At 33.0% G+C, this 16561-nt stretch overlaps 1 long non-coding RNA gene across 1 annotated transcript; it reads left to right on the top strand.

Annotated features, from left to right (window-relative positions):
* Window positions 1-6516: 6516 nt before the first annotated feature.
* LOC128203296 (uncharacterized) lies at window positions 6517-16061 on the top strand. Its single transcript, XR_008255915.1, has 7 exons — window positions 6517-6648; window positions 8869-8955; window positions 9697-9840; window positions 10084-10194; window positions 10870-10947; window positions 11527-11655; window positions 11970-16061. It is a non-coding gene; the product is annotated as an uncharacterized LOC128203296 (long non-coding RNA).
* The last annotated feature ends 500 nt before the right edge of the window (window positions 16062-16561 follow it).

The raw sequence follows: 16561 nt of genomic DNA, 5'->3' as shown, positions 1-16561 counted from the left end.
CAAAATGTGGATTTCACTTCGATTTCCGATCTTTTTTCAAAATAGGTCTATAACTTTTTTTATTTTTGGATCAATTTGAAAAAAAAATGAAATATAAACCCATTATGAAGCCCTTTCAATTATCTGTTCTACAGAAAAATTAATTTGTTAAAAATTAATGAGTTATGAGTGGATTTCACGTCTGAAAAAGTGGATTTCACTTGTCAAAATGTGGATTTCACTTCGATTTCCGAAAAATTGCTCTAACTTCTTCATTTCTTGATATATTTCAATAAAATTTGAAATATAAACCCTTCATTAGGCACTTTCCAAAATGTATACAAAAAATAAAAATTACTAATTAATAAAACTGAGTTAAGAGTGGATTTCACTTCTCGAAAACTGGATTTCACCTCGATTTCCGAAAAATTGCTCTTACTTCTTCATTTTTTGACCAATTTCAATAAAATTTGAAATATAAACCCTTTATGAGGCACTTTCTAATAAATATACAAAAACAGAAAATTATTTATTAAAATTAATGAGTTATGAGTGGATTTCACTTATCGAAAACTGGATTTCACCTCGATTTCCGATCTATTTTTGGAAAAAAATGAAAAATTGCTCTAACTTCTTCATTTTTTGACCAATTTCAATAAAATTTGAAATATAAACCCTTGATGAGGCACTTTCTAATAAATATACAAAAACAGAAAATTATTTATTAAAATTAATGAGTTATGAGTGGATTTCACTTATCGGAATCTGGATTTCACCTCGATTTCCGATATATTTTTGGAAAAAAATGAAAAATTGCTCTAACTTCTTTATTGTTTGACCAATTTCAATAAAATTTGAAATATAAACCCTTCAGGAGGCACTTTCTAATATGTATATAAAAAATTAAATTATTAATTAAAATAACTGAGTTCTGAGTGGATTTCACGTTTTGAGTGGATTTCACGTGAAATCCACTGGATTCCTGTATCACCCCGCACCGGTATAAATCGTCCACCCTTTGGATGAAAAGCAAATGATTTATCCGGATTTTGTTCATCCGAAACTAAATCACAAGTATCAACACCCGGTGTAATTTTTGTTTGTATTTTGGAGAAACTCGATTGATTTCTAGCAAACTTGGTTTACCACTACATCGTCGCTTATTATTATTTGGTATGTTCCAATCTAAAAGGGGATTTGCTCCCTTAACATCTCAGATTTTAATAAATAAAAGACGAAAGTATACAAATGCCTTACAACTTACAACTTACATTTTGTTTGTCAATGTCCTGCCATTAGTCATTCTCATCACCTTTGAATAGCAGAACAGAACAAACACTATCACCAATTCGTATTGTGGCTTTTTGCATGTGTCTTAAATTCTCATATTTGATAATAAATGCAACAATAAAATATTTCCCTTTTTCTGCCACAGTAATGCACCAGTCAGTTGTAACCATGGCCCCCAGGTTTTGTTTATACCGGGGATAGCAGGGGAAATGGGCCATGTTTTTACCTTCCAGGTGGACCGGCAGTGCTGAGTGAATGCGGTGTTATTGTTTTTGCGCTGAAATCAGGGAATGGGCCTAACCTAGGATGTCCCCAGGGGCATTTGACGGGGATCTGGTCATTTCGTAACCTTACCATTTCGTAATTGCTGAATCTTGGTTATTTCGTAACCATTCTGTTTGTCAATTCTTAACCGTCAAGAAATCAATTGCTCATATGGTAACCACCATTTAACAACGTGATAAATAGTACACTTAGCACCTCGTTAAGTGTATTGTTCGAACCTGGATATATATGGCACAGCAACCAAGACACCAATTGGGAGATATTACTCAAATTCTCACTAGTAACAAGCCAATAATTTATGTTACTCAATAGTTATTAGATATATATATATATATATATCATGCTAAATTAGAAATGATTTGTTATACTACCAAAATATGTTAATTATTTTCTTACATTTTGCTTACTTATAAACGATAATTTAAGGCTGATTGCGATGTATTTTTGAGTAAAATTACGTTTACATGAATGACATTCTTGACCTATTTCATTGACTATATTTGTTTGAATTGTTTAAAACGAACAAAATTTTGTTCTGTTCTTTTCTCAATTGATCCATATTCTGCATACTTTATATCCGAAACCGACAAAATACAGCCTAAAATTATTAGTTATGGTATTAATTTCCAATAACAAGATACAAAATTAAATATATTGGCACATTTTTAATACAATAAGCATATAAAAAGCGCATACTCTCATTCGGCAAACTCACTACATTTTACAATACTTCTATGCAATTTAAAAAAAATGAAATTCTAAAGTTATATGGTCTATATATTTAAAAAATATTGGCTTACGGTCACAATTCCTCTCAATGGTAGAACATCTATGAATTAAAAAAATATATATATATATATAAAAAAAACAAGCCGCCGCCACCAGGGATATCATGACGGTGAGGACCGAAGAAATTACACCCACGGTAACCAAGGTTACCAAGGTCGTCACAGAAATACTAGGTTTCATGCGGGTTTTGGAACACAAACGGTTTCAGTCGGAATGAAATGTCGGAAAATTATCAAATACGCAAAAATTGTATTGATCAATTAAATCTTGATATTGTATGTATAACAGAAACACATTTAAAGAACGATGAAATTTTAAACGTCGAAGGATATACATGGATTGGACATAATCGAACTAACTTACACAGAAGGGCACCAAAAGGAAGTGGAGGCATCGGTGTTCTTATTCGGAATACATTTTTAAATACATTTACTGTGAACAAGTTAAATGATGAACATGAAGGAATTTTATGGATATCAGTAACAAATAAAATAACTAAAGAACGACTTCGAATCGGTGTGTGTTACTTACCACCGGCAAACTCAACACGCAACATTCAAATAAACGAATTCTTAGAAACACTTCTTTCACAAGTATACGAGTATCAAAGGGACTCATTAGTTTCGATCGTCGGAGACTTTAACATTCGTGTCGGAAACAATGACGATTACATCGCTGGAGTTGACTGTATACCGGAAAGAGATATAATTGACTATCACATATTGCCATATTGCGATGCTTTCCTGGACTTTCTTCTTAGTGCTAATTTATGTATTTTAAACGGCAGAAATTGTATCAAAAATGATTATACAAGCATCTCAACAAAGGGTTGCGCAGTTGTCGACTATTGCCTAGTCCCATACGAACAGTTAAACCGTTATGAACATTTTAACGTAATAAGAGCAATATATCTTTTACAAAAAAGCACCGGTATAAACACACTAGACCGAATTACAATTCCCGACCATTCAGTGTTACAGTGGACTTTGTCTATGACAAATTTTAAGAATGTTAAGTGTTGTTAATGGCAAGTTAAACAAAAGCAAGATAATACACGATCGACAGAATATTCCAGAAGTTTTTATGAACAATCATGATATGTATGAACTTCTTAAGGAAAGGATAAACCTGCTAGAGGCCGACAGAGATACTTACCGACTAATTTGGCACCAACGGATAAAATTCCAAACTTTTATCCAGGAAATCACGAGCTTTAAATCCAGAGTATGAAAACACTGGACACTTGGTTAAATTGCCTAAGTATTTCGCCTGCGAATGTCCAACAATTAAAGCCATAATGAAACACAAAGTCCAGCTAAAAACAATATTTCACTTTATAAAACTATATGAGAACGCAAAACAGCACTAGACAAAATCCTTTAAATTTACAAATGGAATCACACTAATTACAGAAAAATAATGAAAAATACGACAATCTTTCGGAGTATATTTTGCAATGAACCTTTCACTATGAAAGTGATGTTGTTGACCAAGAAAATAAAATATATACTTACCAAACTTTACTCATTAGCAACAGTTTGCCTATGGTTGACTTATTATTCACAAAATAACTAAGAACATACAACAGATTAAAGAGAAATAATTTCTTAATTAAAATGACCGATGCCGATTTGGCAAACACCATTCTTTTGATCGTTCTTTGATGTAGTGCAGATAGTTTTTCACAGGTAATGAAGCTAACATTTAAAGCTACATTAACAATTAAAAATATTGCTTTCAAATAATTGTACTGTACATCGTAATTAAAACCGTGATATATTTCACATATTTTCAACAAACCAGTAAAAAACAACTCAATTCATTTCATTGAAATGCAATTCCCCCCCCCCCAAAAAAAAAAAAAAAAAAAAAAAAAATCCGTCTATTCTTACACTATAAGGAGTATATAAAATAAATTTAACATAATGTCTTGAAAAATCTTAAATATCAAAACTTTTTTTTCATGTGTTTTCCTTCTTTGTCTATATGGTCAGCAACTCTCTTTTATTTCTATATGGTCAGCTAATCGGTCAGCAGTTTAGTATTGACCCTATTAAGGCGACCAGGGAAAAAATCATAATTTTGGTCAAAAATAGCTATATACTATGCATTTTTTATTTGTTTTACTTTATTTAAAGCCTATTGTATAATATCCCGAAGTTTGATTCCATAAAAACAGAAATAAGGAAATTCGATATTTCGTGTACCATCAGCATCCAAATTTTCAAGTACTGTATACAAAAATTTAACTTTCCGGAATATAACGGAAATTTTCGGGTATCTCCGTGCAATTATTCAGTATGGCGTTCATCTCTTACGGAAAGAGAATGGTAACTTGGTAAGTGTGTAAAATACATAATCAACGTTTTTTTTCGTTTATTTTTATGACTTTTGTACAGTAGTATAAATCGGGTGCGGGGTGATACAGGAATCCAGTGGATTTCACGTGAAATCCACTCAAAACGTGAAATCCACTCAGAACTCAGTTATTTTAATTAATAATTTATTTTTTTTATATACATATTAGAAAGTGCCTCCTGAATGGTTTATATTTCAAATTTTATTGAAATTGGTCAAAAAATGAAGAAGTTAGAGCAATTTTTCATTTTTTTCCAAAAATATATCGGATATCGAGGTGAAATCCAGATTCCGATAAGTGAAATCCACTCATAACTCATTAATTTTAATAAATAATTTTCTGTTTTTGTATATTTATTAGAAAGTGCCTCATCAAGGGTTTATATTTCAAATTTTATTGAAATTGGTCAAAAAATGAAGAAGTTAGAGCAATTTTTCGGAAATCGAAGTGAAATCCACATTTTGACAAGTGAAATCCACTTTTTCAGACGTGAAGTCCACTCACAACTCATTTATTTTTAACAAATTAATTTTTCTGTAGAACAAATAATTGAAAGGGCTTCATAATGGGTTTATATTTCAAATTTTATCCAAATTGATCCAAAAATAAAAAAGTTATAGACCTATTTTGAAAAAAGATCGGAAATCGAAGTGAAATCCACATTTTGAAAAAAAATTGAAATATAAACCCATTATGAAGCCCTTTCAATTATCTGTTCTACAGAAAAATTAATTTGTTAAAAATAAATGAGTTATGAGTGGATTTCACGTCTGAAAAAGTGGATTTCACTTGTCAAAATGTGGATTTCACTTCGATTTCCGATCTTTTTTCAAAATAGGTCTATAACTTTTTTTATTTTTGGATCAATTTGAAAAAAAAATGAAATATAAACCCATTATGAAGCCCTTTCAATTATCTGTTCTACAGAAAAATTAATTTGTTAAAAATTAATGAGTTATGAGTGGATTTCACGTCTGAAAAAGTGGATTTCACTTGTCAAAATGTGGATTTCACTTCGATTTCCGAAAAATTGCTCTAACTTCTTCATTTCTTGATATATTTCAATAAAATTTGAAATATAAACCCTTCATTAGGCACTTTCCAAAATGTATACAAAAAATAAAAATTACTAATTAATAAAACTGAGTTAAGAGTGGATTTCACTTCTCGAAAACTGGATTTCACCTCGATTTCCGAAAAATTGCTCTTACTTCTTCATTTTTTGACCAATTTCAATAAAATTTGAAATATAAACCCTTTATGAGGCACTTTCTAATAAATATACAAAAACAGAAAATTATTTATTAAAATTAATGAGTTATGAGTGGATTTCACTTATCGAAAACTGGATTTCACCTCGATTTCCGATCTATTTTTGGAAAAAAAATGAAAAATTGCTCTAACTTCTTCATTTTTTGACCAATTTCAATAAAATTTGAAATATAAACCCTTGATAAGGCACTTTCTAATAAATATACAAAAACAGAAAATTATTTATTAAAATTAATGAGTTATGAGTGGATTTCACTTATCGGAATCTGGATTTCACCTCGATTTCCGATATATTTTTGGAAAAAAATGAAAAATTGCTCTAACTTCTTTATTGTTTGACCAATTTCAATAAAATTTGAAATATAAACCCTTCAGGAGGCACTTTCTAATATGTATATAAAAAATTAAATTATTAATTAAAATAACTGAGTTCTGAGTGGATTTCACGTTTTGAGTGGATTTCACGTGAAATCCACTGGATTCCTGTATCACCCCGCACCGGTATAAATCGTCCACCCTTTGGATGAAAAGCAAATGATTTATCCGGATTTTGTTCATCCGAAACTAAATCACAAGTATCAACACCCGGTGTAATTTTTGTTTGTATTTTGGAGAAACTCGATTGATTTCTAGCAAACTTGGTTTACCACTACATCGTCGCTTATTATTATTTGGTATGTTCCAATCTAAAAGGGGATTTGCTCCCTTAACATCTCAGATTTTAATAAATAAAAGACGAAAGTATACAAATGCCTTACAACTTACAACTTACATTTTGTTTGTCAATGTCCTGCCATTAGTCATTCTCATCACCTTTGAATAGCAGAACAGAACAAACACTATCACCAATTCGTATTGTGGCTTTTTGCATGTGTCTTAAATTCTCATATTTGATAATAAATGCAACAATAAAATATTTCCCTTTTTCTGCCACAGTAATGCACCAGTCAGTTGTAACCATGGCCCCCAGGTTTTGTTTATACCGGGGATAGCAGGGGAAATGGGCCATGTTTTTACCTTCCAGGTGGACCGGCAGTGCTGAGTGAATGCGGTGTTATTGTTTTTGCGCTGAAATCAGGGAATGGGCCTAACCTAGGATGTCCCCAGGGGCATTTGACGGGGATCTGGTCATTTCGTAACCTTACCATTTCGTAATTGCTGAATCTTGGTTATTTCGTAACCATTCTGTTTGTCAATTCTTAACCGTCAAGAAATCAATTGCTCATATGGTAACCACCATTTAACAACGTGATAAATAGTACACTTAGCACCTCGTTAAGTGTATTGTTCGAACCTGGATATATATGGCACAGCAACCAAGACACCAATTGGGAGATATTACTCAAATTCTCACTAGTAACAAGCCAATAATTTATGTTACTCAATAGTTATTAGATATATATATATATATATCATGCTAAATTAGAAATGATTTGTTATACTACCAAAATATGTTAATTATTTTCTTACATTTTGCTTACTTATAAACGATAATTTAAGGCTGATTGCGATGTATTTTTGAGTAAAATTACGTTTACATGAATGACATTCTTGACCTATTTCATTGACTATATTTGTTTGAATTGTTTAAAACGAACAAAATTTTGTTCTGTTCTTTTCTCAATTGATCCATATTCTGCATACTTTATATCCGAAACCGACAAAATACAGCCTAAAATTATTAGTTATGGTATTAATTTCCAATAACAAGATACAAAATTAAATATATTGGCACATTTTTAATACAATAAGCATATAAAAAGCGCATACTCTCATTCGGCAAACTCACTACATTTTACAATACTTCTATGCAATTTAAAAAAAATGAAATTCTAAAGTTATATGGTCTATATATTTAAAAAATATTGGCTTACGGTCACAATTCCTCTCAATGGTAGAACATCTATGAATTAAAAAAATATTACATTTAATATTCAGCCTACTTATTATATTTTTAGCAACATAAAAAAATAGCTAGTGTGAATGTTTCTATTTGTCATAGTTTCAGAGTTTATTGGCAAATCGCACTACACTATTAGGAATAAAGAAGGAATACAACTACTAGATTTAACTTTGTTTATGTTGTTATTTTTATGTTTTATATTTACAGTAAACTTATTTTGTAAATTCAAATTGTATTAAATTAATTCCTCATAATTATAGGAGTCAACGGTTAAGATATGACCATTCGATTTCTTAACGGTTACGAATTGACTAACACAATGGTTATGCAATGACCAACAATGAGCGGTTACGAAATGACCGTAATTCATTTGACAGGGCTTTTACCAGCTGTTTGTCAGTGCAGAGCGGGAATTTTACCTGGGATTGGCTGGACCGAAAGTCAAAGTCCCCGCTATTAGCAGGACCTTGGGGGCCCATGCTGCAATTGACTGTTGCATTATTTGGATTTTTTTCTTAACTTTCTGACACGCCCCTCTACAGTATTTTATAGTCGAGTTTAGTAATATTTATTTACAGAAATTGGATAACTTAACAAGTAAAGTAAACTGTACTGAGCTTTGGAACAAACCTACATCAATTTTAGGGTCTACACTGAATAAACCCAAAATGTTAGTTTTGATTTGCCAAATTCGAACAGTATTTAGTCTATCCTCACAAAATTTACAGGATCATCAGATAACAAATTTTCTAAAAATTTTGTAAGCTGGAATTTTTCAGTACACACCCCCCCCCCCCCCCCCCCCCCCGGACACGCAATGCAATTTGTGTTTCGCTGATCTGTTGGCTGGGGTAACATATCTAATGATCAGATCATCCATTTGGGGATTAAGATATGTTACCCCAGCCAACAGGCTGAATGTTTAATTTTACTCATTACTAAGCTTTGTTTTAGTGCGAATATCAACATGTTTTTGATTATCTAATTGCAGTTGCTGCTTGGGACAATAAAGTTAAGTCAGCAACCGTCGACCAGACTGCAAGATTAATCTCTTCCAGAGGATTTCGTACCTTTCCAGGTAAGTGTGCATTGATTGATTGATTGATTGATTGATTGATTGATTGATTAATTAATTGTGAGTTTTTGTAAAAGAATAACTGTGAAACCATTACTAAATGTTGAGTATGTGCATGCTTCACATATTCTCCGTCCTGGTTGGCATACTGGATCGTCATCAGACACTCTGCCATGAATGTGAGAGAGTTTAAAGCTATTTCTTAACTATAACTATATTGAGGTTTGATTAAATTTACGCCGCCGTGTTACTGAGTAACAATTTGAAATTGGGCCAAAATTATCAAGCAAGAGCTTTGCATAAATCTTTTTCAAACTTCTGCGAGATTTCTGCCCTTGAAAATATTTGCTCGCAGCCTGCCTCAAAGTTTCACTTCGTTCAGTATTTGAAAGCTTTCGGATACATTTTTTTATTAATTTTAGATCTTAATGAGGCTACTTCTAAGTAAATAGATGCTCAAAGTAACTAGATGCTCTGGGTGTTCACTGGGTGACAAAGGCTACCCAGTATTGGTTGGTTCTTTTTTTCTGAAAAGATGTTTCTAGTGAATTGCCCAGTTGCAGTGGTTTTGACACCACAGAACCAGCATTGCTCCATGACAGATATATGTTTTCGTCATTGATGTCAGTACTGCTGTATTGGAGGCCTCACAATTTCTGTGTGGAAATGTCATCTGATACACTCATAACAGCGTATTTCTAGCATAGCTTTCATAAGTGCATGGCCATTCTCTGTCATTTTCAGATACACTGTGTTGTGTGTGGATAAGAAATGCAGAGTGGTACCAGCAATCACCTAAGCCACCATTCCCCTAACAGACAAAAGGCTCATGGGGACAGTTCCTGCAATTTGCAGCAAAGCTCTCAATTGTAGCTCTACGAACTTCAGGTAAGCGATAAATCTGGACTTCAAGATATCTCTGTACTCGCTTTAAGTTTATACTTCATTTGAACAAAACTTACAATTACAGCATCAAAATCCAGGATTAGATCCCAAACCAAACTTTGTCTCCTTCATTAAACTTAATTTCAGATGTTCTATAAGCCACATACATGTTCACTACTTATGACGGAGAACTTTCGCAAATTGATTATAAATGCGTTTTCCCAGATTTACACCCTCCTCTTGCAGATACTGCCGATGGTGGAGCTTGGGTGCACCGGGCCGGTTTTTCAGCCGTCTGGAATCAACATCTCCAGCTGAACTGGGGCCGGGAATAATATAAGACTCCTTAGCAGCATGGTGAGCTTTTGCGTATTTATTTCCAGGCTCGTATACCCGGCCAGACTTCTGCGTTAAAGCTTTCCTTTCGTCATTTTTTAAATAATAAATTAATTAAAGGGGTAAAGGGATAAGTAACAAGGTGCCTATTCCATCAATGAGTATCACTGTCTTTAAATTGCTGTTGCGGTACAGTTTTAAGCAAAAGTTTTATGGCCCGGCTTGTTTGCAACTCCTCATTCATTTTTGTACAGCGAGAAAAGTAAGGAAATTCTAGAAATTTACGAGAATTATGGATTGTTTTTCTTGAGTTACACAGTACATAAGGAGGAATTAGTGTGTACACAACTCCTCATTTTTTTAATGTTAATTGCAGACTTTATGAAAAGAAAATTCCTGTTTATTATTTATGCATGTAACATAGATGTGTATAAGACTTACTTTAAAAACATGACATAAAAGAGCTAACTTTAATTAATTTTCTCAAAAAAAAGATATCTTTACTGTTAAAGTAAGAACTTTTACTGCATAGTAAGTAATGTCTTCTACTCATCTTTATGACATCATTACATGGAATGATGTCAACTTCCCAATACATATTTCCACATGGCGCAGCTCATTTATATATTTTGTTGATGGATTGTTTAGAATGGGACAGTTTTAATTGGGCATAATGTTTAAATCGCCAGTTTACAGAGTTTCAGCCAGTCATTGCTGTTCTTTACATTGCTGAGGAGGACAGTCCTGCCAACATAACAGCTTGTTCAATAACAGGTAAAAAACTTGTCTCGTTTGCATTTTTGATTGCTAACAGAATTTTGTGCGCACACATTGAGATAATTAAAATTATTATACCTGATATTTATTCATCATATAGTAAAAACTCCAGGACAATATTTCCAATTATCACTTTACATTTTTAACTACTGCCAGATTTTGTTAGCTCTTTTAAGCAAACATTACATTAATTGCAAATTCTATAAGCAATTAAACAAAACTTACTACACATATGATGCAGAATGATGTTTTATTTAGTGTGCATATGATTTTCAGCTTATGGACAGGAAAACATCTACTTCAACAATCACAGCAACACAATGAGATCCCTATTTTAAAGAAATAATGCCACCTTTCATTAATTCATTCTATCAATCATTCATATATATTCATAAATTCATTCATTTATTCAGTTTATATATATACATTGAAAAACTTGACACTACTCAAGGCAAAAGAAATAAAAAGTGAGCAGCTTTCATAAAGATTCGAGCCTTTTCCCTTCATGCATTAAAAAAACAACCTTAATACATTATAAATGTCCTAAAAACTGTAATTTATTGCTTATTTCAATAGCCAGCCTGGTTGCTGTAGCCACAGAGGATTTTTCAAGGACAAGAACCAGTGCTGGTCAAAATGTGGTCTAGTGTGGTTTTCCATACCGGCTCTCGGCAAGGATTTCCAAGAAAGGAATACCGTCTCCAAGTAAGAAGAAATTCTAAGCATGTCTAGATTTAATGCTTTCAAAATGCGTCTGGGTACTCAGTAAGATGAGATTAACCTTTGAATTGTTAAATACTGATTGCAAAATGTCCAAAAGACTATATATTTCATTATTTCATAAAATTTGTCCTGAAAATCTTTGAATTCATGAACATTTCTGCATATTTATCACATTTATGACTACATAAAAGGTTGTGTATGCCTCAAATTAGTGTTTACAGGCCTTTTTCAAACTTCAACAGTAGTTGCAGACAGTTTTATTAGTGTAAAACATTGCTTTTGTGTCTTGCTTGCAGATCATGATGTGCCAATATGCTCCAGTTAGCTGCAGCTTTTTCCCCCGGCGGTAGTCCTGCAATCTGAATCCTGGAGATGCAGCTCTGAATCCAATATTTCAGAAGAATGAATATGTTAGTCAACTCTGTAGTACTTGTTTGTGTGTAAATTATTCCAAAGAGTGAGATTTATAGCATTTCAGGTGTAAATAAGCATCTTATAGACAATGGTGAAGTGCTGTACTCTGAATTTAATGCCAAATCTAGCCTTCAAAACAGATACTTAAAGTAAAAAAATAAAATAAAAAGGGCATAATAATGCTATCTCTGTATTTTCTACATCATGTAACCACCTCATACATGAAAACACTAGCAGTTGTCATGAATCTTTCAGTTTTGGTGTTTTTTTGCCATTTTCTTTGTTGCGCAATTTGTCCCGGAAGCAAACAATTTGGCAAATAGTGCTGTTTAGACTGTCTATAAACACATGATCACTAAATTTCTTTTGTAAAATTGAACAGTTCTGTTTTCTTTGTTGACAAGTTGAAGCATTTCAGTTTGGCTCTATGTCATTTTTAGCTCGACTATATAAGAATAAGGAGAGCTATACTACTCACCCAAGCGTCGGCGTCGGCGTCACCCCTTGGTTAAGGTTTTGCGTGCAAGCACACATAGGTTAATATCTCAGCAACTACTTGAGGTAATGCATTGAGACTTTATAAAATGGTACTCAACCATCCAAGCTACTTAATTAACCAAGTTTGATAACTCTTCTTTGCATTTAATGCCAATAATAGGCCTTTATTATTTGACTTAGAAATTCTGGTTAAGGTTTTGCGTGCAAGCACACATAGGTTAATATCTCAGCAACTACTTGAGGTATTGCATTGAGACTTGATACAATGGTACTGAACCATCCAACCTACTTTATTAACCAAGTTTGATAACTCTACTTTGCATTTAATGCCAATAATATGCCTTTATTATTTGACTTAGAAATTCTGGTCAAGGTTTTGCGTGCAAGTACACATAGGTTAATATCTCAGCAACTACTTGAGGTAGTGCATTGAGACTTGATACAATAGTACTTAACCATCCAACCTACTTAATTAACCAAGATTGATAACTCTACTTTGCATTTATACCAAAAATAGGCCTTTATTATTTGACTTAGAAATTCTGGTTAAGGTTTTGCGTGCAAGCACACATAGGTTAATATCTCAGCAACTACTTGAGGTATTGCATTGAGACTTGATACAATGGTACTGAACCATCCAACCTACTTAATTAACCAAGTTAGATAACTCTAGTTTGCATTTAATGCAAATAATAGGCCTTTATTATTTGACTTAGAAATTCTGGTTAAGGTTTTGAGTGCAAGCACACATAGGTTAATATCTCAGCAACTACTGGATGAATGCACTGAGACTTTATAAAATGGTACTCAACCATCCAATCTACTTAAATAACCAAGTAAGATAACTCTAGTTTGCATAAAATTCAAATAATGGCCCCTTTTTATTCAACATAGAAATTCTGGTTAAGGTTTTGCATATAACCACTTTTAAGTCAATGCTTTAGCAAATACATCATGTATTGCATTGAAACTTTACACACAGGCTCCCAACCATTTAACCTTCTTATTTAATCAAGTAAGATAACTCTATCTTTCATATTATATAATTTTTGCCCCTTTATTATGCGACTTAGAAATTCTGGTGAAGGTCTTGCATGTTAGCACACATAGGATAATATCTCAGCAACTACTTGATGTATTGCATTGAGACTTTATACAATGGTATTCAACCACCCAATCTAATTGAATAATCAAGTTAGATAACTGTGTTTTGCAAATAATGGCCCTTTATTATTACCCTTAAAAATTGTGATTAAAATTTACCACATTTATGTTAATATCTCAGCACACCATGTATTGCATTGAAATCTTATCTAACAGTGATCCATGCATGTTTCGCTAAAACTTTTCAATACTTACACTGAAAAGCGACGGAATAGTCGAGCGCGCTGTCTCTGTGACAGCTCTTGTTTATATAAAACACTAACCGATGAAGTGGAAAAACCTTATTTTGCTTAGAAAAAAATCTTAAAAGAGTAGGCATGCCATTTTGTTGTGCTGTTCTATAGACACCATTGAAAGCTACAAGGAAAACTTTACTCGGTCAAATAATTCCAATGCATAAGGAAATAATGGCTCTTCAAAGGTTTGCGCCTTACCATTTGAGAGAAATGGCTGTTTCTGCTTTTTGTGAAGATACCACAGGTGCTAATACTTGTCTCATTCATTTAGTGTTAAAGATCCGGATGTGAATACAGAAAAAAAGAGTGCTTGTGTTCAAGTATCAATACTTTATTAAAGTTGAATAAAAGAGAAGAAACAGGTGGCCTTTTTGCATAGAGCTTAACATAATTTGACACTGTATTGCAAAAACTGATAGATTTCCGGGAATAAATTGGAAAAATAATTGCCTGTGGAACTATGTAAATTGGTTGTTTGTAGCCTTAGTCCGTCTTGACCTCAGGGTCATGTATGACTACTCAATTTTGTGAGACAACGCAATGGTCAACCCTATGTTTTCTTGTAATTAAATTTTGTGTCTTGGACTGTTCTACAGCAGCCAGTTACTTGTTTTTCAATTGGGACTGTTTTAAAGTGAAAAGCCAGGTTACTGTCTATATGAAACAAATAGTAAAAATAACTATGGTCTCACACCAGGTGGGAGAAAAAGCATCAACCATAGCCGCTCGTGTAAGATAGGTTCATCCCGAGGTTCATTCTGACCCTCGCGCAGGGTGTTTTGCGGAAACTCGGTAAACCTCGTTTCCGCAAAACACCCTACGCTCGGGTCGGGATGACCCTATCTTGCACTCTTGGCCATAGAAGATACTTATAGTGTAATAAAATGATACTGTTTCAAATCCATGAAATATCCTTGGGTTTTTGGTTGAAAAGAGGTATGATAATCCTGTTAGTAGTATAATGTATATGTTTACACAATAATATTTTTAGCATACATGCCATATCCCCCGGAGGGGGAAAAAATCCCCCGGAATTTCAGTCCATCACCCGGTCTCTTGGCGGGAGATGCAAATCCCCCGGAATTTCCAAAAAAAAAAAGATTTTTTTTTAAACCTCCGCTTACGAGCGTGTTGTCACTGGTTTTATTACCCGAGATTTGATCCGCGTGTTTACGGTAAGGAATTTGATGCGCTGTATTTTGCATCTGGATTATCGATTGATGGTGTGTATACAGCCTTGCACAAACTGCCAATCAGTAGGGTACATGTTTTGATTGTTACACAGTGTGCCATAATAGCGCCTTTGATCTCTGCGTTATACGATCGAAAGGTCGCAATAAATTTGTACAGGTGTCACTAATTGTTTGTTTGTTTTTTACCCTGTAAGGGTGTTGACATTAAATTACAAATGAAGATGTTAACACGCAACTATTGGACAATTTTCCGACGTGTGAAAATGTTACGGTATACTGTAGTGTTTCTGATAATGATGGATTATTCTAAATTCATATCAGTACAGTCACCATCAAACTGAAACGCTGAGCTGAGCGTTGTTTCAGCATATTGAGAAAAATTCAGACAGACTCAAGGTCAAGATTGACTTCAGAAACAATTCACAATCTGCTGAGTGTAAAGTTTAATGAACATAACATTTGCAGCTCATTTAATTGTTCCTTCCAAGGACATGCTATATAAATCAACCAATTCATGCAATTAATTGTGCATGTGTTTGCTATCCTGATTGTCATGTGGACCTAGTGCTGTGAAGTGCCTAAAAATGAATTTTTTTAGTAGTGCTTACTTAGTTCTGTGAAGTGCCTAAAAATTCATTTTTTTTAGTAGTGCTTTTTGTAAAAATTTACTTTTTTTATTATTTAACATTTTATATAAATACATTGAAGTGTTATATGCATAATATATTATGAATTGATGTTAGTTCAGTTGTCATTGCAATATTGAATGAATATTTTTATATAATTATGTGAATAAAATACAAAAAATTGATATTTCGTGAACTTATACTTTCGATATAAAATCCCCCGGAATACTTTCCAAATCCCCCTAAATTTTAAGCCTTTTGACCAAATCTCATGGAATGGTCTCCAAAAAATATGGCATGTATGATTTTTAGGGAATTTTTCTCAACCTAATGAATGAGATTAAATTGTACATGTATTGTATATGAGCTTAATATGTGTTTTCTGTTTCTTTAAAATTGTTGAAAAAATTGTCAGAAGATAATTAGACCAGTATCCATTACTGCAATTATACAATCAAATATACAGGGACAAGCCCACTGGGCATATAATATAATTAAACCCTGTTTAGGGGCACGAGGCACACAGAATTACTTTCAAACGTTAAAGCTGCACTCTCACACTTTGGACGTTTTGACAACTTTTTTCATTTTATGTCTTGGATTGGAACCATCCAATTTTTGCGAAAAATTAAATCGCAGATTTTTCTATTTAAGTTAAAACATTGATGTTTTATGCACTTTTCTTAGACCGTTAGTAACATTAATTTTCGAACGGAAATATGAAATCTGCGATCTGATCTTTTGTCAGCAATCTTTT

This window comes from Mya arenaria, chromosome 9 (assembly GCF_026914265.1).
Source record: "Mya arenaria isolate MELC-2E11 chromosome 9, ASM2691426v1".
Taxonomy (NCBI): domain Eukaryota; kingdom Metazoa; phylum Mollusca; class Bivalvia; order Myida; family Myidae; genus Mya; species Mya arenaria.
Note: the sequence above shows the minus strand (reverse complement) of the source record. Positions and strands in the feature narration are given on the sequence as shown.